General features: G+C 44.7%; 1 protein-coding gene across 5 annotated transcripts in view; it reads right to left on the reverse strand.

Moving 5' to 3' along the window:
• Nucleotides 1-8,875, reverse strand: part of TBL1X (transducin beta like 1 X-linked) — a 199,588-nt gene extending 190,713 nt beyond the window's left edge. For 4 of the 5 annotated variants that reach the window (XM_042810794.1, XM_042810792.1, XM_042810793.1 and 1 more), the window contains exon 1: nt 8,775-8,875. The gene's annotated coding sequence lies outside the window, so the exon portion shown is untranslated. Of the gene's footprint in view, nt 1-8,112; nt 8,210-8,774 lie in introns of those variants that run through there. The other variant, XM_042810791.1, reaches the window with a different exon arrangement.
• Between the last annotated feature and the right edge of the window lie 152 nt (nt 8,876-9,027).

Genomic DNA, 9,027 nt, shown 5'->3' on the forward strand with positions numbered 1-9,027 from the left:
TCCAACATGGGCTGGCCTGAAAAACTAAAGGCACTTCTCTGAAGAAAGCCACAGGCTCTAATCACCAACCTAAGTCAGTCCCCTTTTAAAACACGCGTTTGCAATTTCTAATCTCTAAGTCCTACATTTCATACTGCAACATACTAGTTCTATAAAAATATAAATGAAACCAACACAGCTTCTGCACATTTTAAAGAAACTAGACTCTGAATATGGACATCATGTTTGTCAGCCACCCAAACATCAAAGAACGCAGTGAGAATTCAGATAAGAATGGCATTCGAAATAGATGATGGAAGTTCTAACACACACACACACACACACACACAGAAAGAAACAAACCCCAACTGCTTACATAGGCTACAGGAAACGGACACCACATTCTCTTACATACGTAATTACAAGAATACTGACTTTCAGTCCTAAAGCTTAAGTCACGCACATCATTAGACTTCAGGAAGGGCTGGAAAATACTGACCTAACCCACCAAGAATCTGCACTGTCATCATAGGAGGCTTGATCCTAGAAGTCTTCTGCACGTGCCAAGTAAGTTTGTGAAGTTTCAGGCCATATCTTTAAATGGATCTGTTGATTGTTCACGACACAAATGTATAACCAACTTCGTCTTTGCTGGCATTACCCACACGGTGTAGAACTCACAAGAAGAAAAAAAAAAACAAAAACCAACTACTATGGAACATCAGAAACATCCACTAAAATGGAATCCCTTGAATTTCACTACAGACTCCAGTATTCTTTAGTAGGAAAAAGAAAGATAAAAGAAAAAAAAATTAAAAGCTAGTACAGAAAGGTTGGAAAAACCCCATCAAGCAATTAATACCCTAAACACAACTCTGTTTTCCAAGAAAATAACTCTCAAATTAACTGAAGATTAACAAACTAAAGCAATCGTTAATTCTAACCCTATACCAAAAGGAAGGAAACACTTTTTTCCCATGATTTCTTTTTGATACTTTGCTATCCTAATTCGTACTTTGATGGAAAGCAGGACTGAAAACAGAACTTTACATTCACACTTTTTAATAATCTAACTGTAAGTACATTAACACACTGTTTTAATCTTTAACATTCTTCCAAAAAGTCATTTGCAAAACCTTCACAGCAGTTCTGCAGGGTGGGAGGCAGACCAGTAAGTTACATTCTACTAGAAATATCCAGCTGGGAAAAAGGAGGGCCCTGTCAATTGTCTCAAAAAGATGCTGAGGAACATATTTTTTCTTTCAATAGATACATATTCAAATTTACCTTATAGAAAAAATAACCACACAGCAATATGAAGATATGAGAGTGAACGACTACACGTATAGCTAAATCCCTGCAATGATCCACATGCTTTCTAAATATGTACAAAATACAGGACACACTACATCTTTTACTATGAGAAATTCATTTATTTCCCTGTAGATTAGACGTACATACACACTCACTGTGCATGAAGCACCTGGTGGACAAAGCCATCATTCACCAAGTATGGTCAAATTGGCAACGTACAATGCCATTAAACATGCTGACATTAGAGAACACAAAACTTCCCACTTTCTAAGTTGTTTCTCTTTTTAAACCCAAAATGCACACTGTTGGTGATGTACCAGATACCACAAAGAATGTATTGCTTACACTAAGCAAAATTTGATTAAAAAAAAATAAAGGAATACAGCAGTGATCACATATGCATACAGACACAGAACATCAGAAGAGATACCTACCCAACCACACACTGACACACACAGTCCCTGCTGTAATCACAAAATAACACTGACCTATGAGGAGATACCCACATACTGTATCTACTACCATCACAACACTGACGAAACACACAGGAATAAGTGTTTTGAAGGCATTACCATCTCAGGCAAGAAAAAATTCTGTTAAAAAAAATAATCCTAAAAGATTTTTGTTGGCTGCTTGACAGTCAGCAAGTGAAAACCAGTGAATCCTGGCTTTTATGGTAACCTCCTCCCACTCTTCCTCCTCCTCCCTATAAACTGCCTGTCACGGCCTAAACTACACTCTGTTTTTTTTAACCTAACCTCTATGCAGCACCACCAGAGCACGTAGTAAAGACACGACGGTGGTCTCTCAGAAAAATTAAGAAAGTAACTGCTACATGGATGCTTCTGTGAATTTGAGCTGTATACGATAGACTCTTCACTCCCCCTCCTCCCCCCAGCACTGTACGTGGGCCTTTTCAGCTTGCCTTATACTTTTTTTTTTTTCCAAGCGCATAAAATCCTGGGAGAATGAAGCTGGATGAATTTTTATGACACACTGTCATGCACCGCTTTCAAATTAATTGGCTCATTTAAATTAACTGGTTATTTAAGATACTTATTGATAGAAGCAGAAGCAGAGCCTACATTTTGGGGTTACTCTGCAATACAAAAACAGACTCTCACAAATTCCTAATGAGCTACAATACCTGCAATAAAAAAAAAAACCAAAAACAAGGTAGTCGTCAAAACGGAATTAAAGAAACCTTCACCATCCTTCACAAAGAATGACAAAATCTGCATCCTGCAAACTCCGCGCAGCGTTATCAAAAGTTCACCTGCTCCTGTTCTTCTCTTTCACTTCTGAGAACTGGGAGAGGAAAGACGATGCTCCTCCTCAGAATAATTTTTGTGCCTGTCTTTTATCCATGCCTTTCACACCACATTATTTTAAGTTTTAAAAAGCAAAACGAAACCAGGCCTACATTTACCACGTAAAGCCACAGAAGCTTAAAAAAAGACAGCACTTGATGCAAAAAGTAAAAAAAACAACAAAACAACAAAGTCAATCCAAAATGGAAGAGAGTTGCACGCATGTAATTGGCAGCACCACCAATATCTCCTGAAAAATCAGATTTGCTGTGTTTCGATCTATTTTATAACCAAATTCCTTTCTTAGAAGTCCAATTCCTACGTGCACGTAATGGGTATAAGAAGAGTTAAGTTTGTTTTGTAAGTGTAAAAGCCCAGATAGATATCCTTGGAAACTAATCCCCACAACACCAACAGCACTGTCTGTGCTCCGATCCTCTGTCCTACCCTGTCAGCAAAGCACAACTCCATCTGGGGAAAGTGCTAGGAGAAAGGGTAATTTTGCCTCAATTTCTTTTGAGATGAGGGCTTGTATTTTACTTCTAAGCCAAGCAGCCTGCCCACACTCAGTGGGGCACCCAGGCACACTGTCCATTCCTGACTTAGAGACATTTCAGCATGCATGCAATTAAAGGTGCCGCAACGTGTCCTAACTCAGGATTTAGGAGCATATCGCACCTTTCTTCAGCCTTAGGATGATTCCTTTTTTTTTTCTTTTTTTTTTTTTTTTCCCCAAAGCTGTTTTTCTTCTTTTTTCTTTAAACAGAAAACAAAAAACATTAGTGAAACTGATTACTGGTTAACTCCCAACCGGGACTGCGTGCTAACAAAAGTCCTACATCTAATGAATCTCTGGATGCACCATGCCCGGCCAGCAGAGACTAGACTGAAGAGACAACAAGCAACTTGCAGCTGCTGAACACTGGAACTACTGGATGGTTACAGTCATTCTTAGTCGTAAGTAACCAGCATGGATGGATTGGCAAACACTCCATATTTAGGCTTAATTTTAGAAAGGTCTCATGTACTTATGAACCATGCACTATGAAGGTCAGCTCTTTTGGAAGAACTTCCAGTGATCTTGCTGTAGGCTACTGGACTGTGTTCAAACCAGCAGACACATCCATGGACACTTTAAACACAGAATGTGTAATAACAGCCATATACATCTTAATCACAACATGGCAACAGAATCCTCCCACCACTGATGTTCTAACACAAGATTCTCCCGCTCAGAAATACAAGTTGCAAGAGTTGGTTGTAATCTTGATCTGCAGAGACTGTTTTGCAGCTCCTGCTCAGTGATTCACCAGGATTCACCAGGAGCAGACAGTGCTACACAGCACAGTGCCCCAGAAGCCAGAGAGTACGTATGGCCAGTGGGCAGTTTGCTGCCTCCAAACAAGAGCTCAACAAACATATTACCCTGCAGAATGACAGAGGGATTCCATCCATCGGAAGAAAATCCTCTTTGTTTTCTTAAAGGTAACGTCAAAGAGTATTTTCCAAGTCTTTTTAATGCCTGAGGGAAAAAAAAAAAAGAAAAAAAAACGTGCTTCTTTGCCGCATCAATAATTTACTGTAGATATAAAAAGGTTGTGTTTCAGTAGGGAAAAAATAAAATAATATCTGATGTTACCGTATCTTTCCACCTAATAAAAAATACGGTTTCACATGATAAAACATTCTAAACTCACTACATAACAGTAGAAGGTTAAAAGGTAACTGAGACTTAGGGGGTCGGATGAAATTCAGGTCAGTAAATACAACCCTGTTTTGCAGCAGAGAGATGCATAGAGGAACTGCTACACGTTAGTGGAGAATACTGCTCTTTAAAAGCCCTGTTTCACCTTCCAAAGGCAGTCAATAAAACTTGGCACCGAATTAGACAAAGTAATGCCATGATAAGTAAGTATATGTAATCACTCTGCACTTTGAAGCTCCTTGCCTGCTCAAAGGCACCCACCAGGCTTATCGCCTCGGCATCAAGAGGCGGGGATTTGTTCAGGTACTCTGTGCACTGTGTGACTTCTTGGAGGAAATGAGCAAGATGCAACGAAGAGCCAAACTGGATTAATGCACCACGCTTAGCTGAACTACTGAAATAAACGCTTCTTCATGCTACAGAAACATTGGTGTGACTTTATACTGCATGAATACTACCAGCAAAAAATTCCACTGTAACGTCATATAAATTAATTAATTTCTACATGCTCTCCAATTTAAAGAGGACAAGCAGACACGTATTGATTGCCTGTGCTACAAACAGAGAAGGTCAAGAAACGGGGTTAAACAACTATGATCCTCCTATTATTGGACAAAGTCAACGCAGTGATAAAAACAGGAGTTGAGCCACCAGATGTGCCTAACCCCAAGCATCTTCTTCTGCAGGCACACTAAGAACCAGATACCATCAGAGCGTTGGTGGACAGGACATGAACAGGGTATTACGGAGGCCATGCAAAGACTACATGTACATCCACACATTCTTCTCTGCTAAAGCAACAAAGAAATTCATCACACCTCTCCATAGCGCAATAATATCAAGGCATCAATGCCACCTCAATGAAACACAAACACGCTCAAGAAAAGTAATGCAAGATGACTGTGCTCCTTAACATTCAAAAACAATCGTATACTCACACTTCAGTTTGTTTTCAGTCAAGCTTGCAGAAGCAATTTTATTATACTTGTATGTAATTACCAAATATTAGTAGCCATAATTTATGATTCTCCGTCTAGGATGTCTGCACAAGATGAAAATTGGTTAGAAAGGATGACTTTTCCTTACGAAACTGAGTATCTGACACCACTTAGCTTTTCAAGCACTCCAAAGGCTTCTTGTGTTTTTAAAACAATTCACCATCAGTCGTTCTCAAATGAAATTCCATGATATTAATGACCAGACTGCCACAAAAAATAAATAAATGAAGGAATAAAATATCCTCACGTCTACCAAAGAAAACCAACCTAAAATCCATTTTTCACCTTTAGACATTTGTAACACTATCATTAAAATGATAGATTTTGTATTTACGGGAAGGCTGCTATTCCTACACAGAGATGTAGTTCCAATGTTTTTGTTTAATATTCGACCAACTTATCCAAGTAGGCCATTAGGTAGGAACCTATAAATGGCACCCAGGGGGTCTGGGTTCTTGTTGTAAAGAGGTCAGCTATTTCCTCTTAACTAAAAATAGGCAAAAGCAAGGAGGGAAAGAGGGAACGGGGTTTAATTTAGCAGCTGAAAAAGAGTTTACAAAATTACTTCCATCTTGCCTCATAATGAAGATTATGAAAAAGAATCTGCCCTCAAGAGCTACAAAACCTCATTTGTTTTACAGGCAGGCTGGTATACGTAACTTACAATAATACTGTGAATTAACAGGTCTGCATCAGCAGAGGCCAAGGGACGCCAGCACCTTGGCTGCACAGAGCAACCTGATCCATCAGTGGTGGCACCTCGAGGTGCTAACAACAACTCTGTTCTCTTCACCAGGCGAGGTCACACTGCTGTCCAGTACACACAGCACTCCCACCAGCTGCTGTTCCCCTGAGTCAGTTTTTTCCACCATTCACCTTCCTGGTTTCCTGTCTCTCTCACTCCGATTACAACCTTTTCAGGATGGGAGCTGTCATCTAGGATATTCCCCAAACGGCCCTGATTTGTACGAGGGCCCCTTGGCACTACTAAAATATAAACAACGTCAGTTCAAAACAAACTACAGCGTGAATTCTAGCACTGAACTTTAAAAGCTGTCAACAGAAAATAGCAAGAGCGTGCCAAAGCATGCCAACAAAGCCCTGGGATAGGTTCTCCAGCCAACCTCTGAGCTGAACCCAGTTCAGAGCACCACCAAATCCCAAGTGCATCTCACAGCTGACTTACATTTCTACCAAGAAACAACAGTGAAACAGTATGTCGCTTGCACTCAAGCATGTTCTCATCGATACCCTCGAGGCTCAGGGCTGGAAGCCTTCAGTAACTGCTGCCACCAGTGGGGTCTCAGCTGAGGAGGTTCTTCCAAGAAGTGGACCACAGGTCTATTTCTGGTCCTGCTGCCGTGGGGATGGGAAAAGCCCATCTGTGAATAAAGGCGAGCACCACAACAGGTAAATGTGGCAAAGCAGAAGTGCTGGCACGTACCCCTTCTCTATCCATAATTTAACTGACTTTCACTCTCCTGGTACTCCTCTTGGAGGGTGCGGGGGATACTTGCCACCCACTGAAAAGATGAACAAGGAGCTTTATTCACGGAATGTAACAGCGAAAATAACTCATCGTCCACAGTATGACAGACAACAGGCACTGGTGTTACCAAGAGGGACAAGGCAGAGGATACATTCAGATTACAAACTATTTGCAGAGGGTTTTTCTTTTTTTGTCCTATGAGACTCGAACAGTTGTGTAGCTGCCAATGTTCACAAGCACGCAAAATCCTTACATCCCTCTGGTTCCAAAACATATCTTAAGAAGAGAAAAAACAACCCGGATTGTTCCTTAGATCACCAGAGGTATTAAACTGAGATAAACAACAATTCCGCTCAAACCTCTACTGGTTTTGCCATTACTGCATGTAGCCCAACAGAGGTTCAATGCATTGTTCACATAGCAGCATCATCCCCCCACAGTGCTTTTTTTCCTTCCCACCCTTTTTTTTTTTTTTTTTTTTAAAAAAAAAAAACCATTACTGTCATTGAGATGCTGTGATTACTACCCGTAATTGTTAAAAACAGAATCAGATCAGGAACAAACTCCACCAAAACACGTCAAACACATTGCCCTGTTCTCCAGCAATCACAGAAATCATAGAGTTATTCCAAAACCTGCCCGGTGTCTCTGTACCCAGTGGTGCAATAAGTGCAGGAGAGGAAGAGGCCTCGTGCAGCACATGCGAGCACATGGCAAGCGAGGTGTGTGATGGTGCACATCGTGCATGCCTCGCTTAGAGGACCGCTGATCAGCAGGCAAAGGACAGGAGATGCAGGGCTGTATTTGTCACCAGTGGAGACCTCGTGTTTATTACTGACAAGCTATATAGAAACATTCGGGTTGGAAAAAGACCTCTAAGCCCATACAGCCCAGTTGCCCGCCCATCAACACCACCATCCACTAAACCGTGTCCCCATGTGCCTCATCCACACGTTTCTTGAACCTACGCTCAGATTTCTACCTGGCACAACCTATTTATTTTCACACCATCAGCCTCAAACACAGCTCTCACAACTCAGACTCCACACTCGGGGCCGATCCTTTCGCTGGGGTACTTCAGCTCCGGCGGCACCACTCCGGCCGTTCCCCTTCCCTTGCAACACAGCGAGGCCGGTTCCGCTCCCCTCCCCCCCGGCGCTCACCGCACGTCGAGGGCAGAACACCGCTCGGCTCCTTTGGGGAGCAGCGGGACACGCGTTGGGGCAGCGCTCGCTCCCGAGCACCGGCTCCCAAAAATCGACCTACCAACCTAACTTTTAGGGTGTGGCTTCGTTGCTTTCCCCCCTCTTTCTATACCGGGTGTCCATCTGGCGATCCACCGACACGGCGTTAAAACAGGTCAGGGGTCACCAGCCTTTACAACACCCCTCCGCCGCGTTACCCCAGGCGCAGCCGGACGACACCCGAGGGCGGAGGGAAAGAAGGAGGCGAGGAGGGAGGTGCCCGCCGTGCCTCCCCGCTCCCACCGCCGGCCTCGGGGCGCGCAACAGGTCCGGAGCGCCGCGCCCTGCCCCGAGCGCTGCCCGCCCGGGGGAGGCCGCTTGTTTACCCACGCTGAGGAGCCAAGTCGGCCGCGCCGCAAAGCGGTATGAATGGGCTCCCCTCCCCCCTGCCCCGCACCGCGCTGCCCCGCGGCTCTCCGCTCTCTGCCCTCTCCCTGAGCCCGCGGACGGCGGCGGTGGGCGCGGGCAGCTGGCGCGCACACACACACACACACGCGCGCGCCCTGCCCGGGGTTCGCACGTCGTGCCGCAAAACATATCAACGTACACACATCTATACCCATACAGAAAAACGAAAGCATTAACCAAATAAAAAGAGAGGGACAGAAACGCGCCGGGTTTCCACAACTTGGTGGTGGTGGCGGCGGCGGAGCCCCGAGGCTGGAAGGGCGCTCGCGGCCGCACGCAGCCAGCACAAACGCGGCGGGCAGCGGCGCTCCCCGCCCGGACACTCACCTGCGCGCGGGCGCTGCTGGCGCGGCTCCGCTCCGGGGGCGGCGGGAGAGCCTGGGGCGGACTTTCCCTCACTTGCCGCGCATGGTGCAACTCCTGGTGCCGGGGTCCCGGCCAGCCCGCCAGCAGCCTGCGAACCCCCCCGCGCCGCCGCCGCCGCGCACGCCTCCTCCTCCCCCTCGGCGCACACAAGGAAGTCCCGGAGAGTGGGAAGGGGAGAGCGGAAAGTTTTGGGGCGGAATGGCGGCCGCGGGCG

This window comes from Centrocercus urophasianus, unplaced genomic scaffold, assembly GCF_019232065.1.
Source record: "Centrocercus urophasianus isolate 14NV4802_14NV808 unplaced genomic scaffold, USGS_Curo_1.0 seq_12, whole genome shotgun sequence".
Classification (NCBI taxonomy): domain Eukaryota; kingdom Metazoa; phylum Chordata; class Aves; order Galliformes; family Phasianidae; genus Centrocercus; species Centrocercus urophasianus.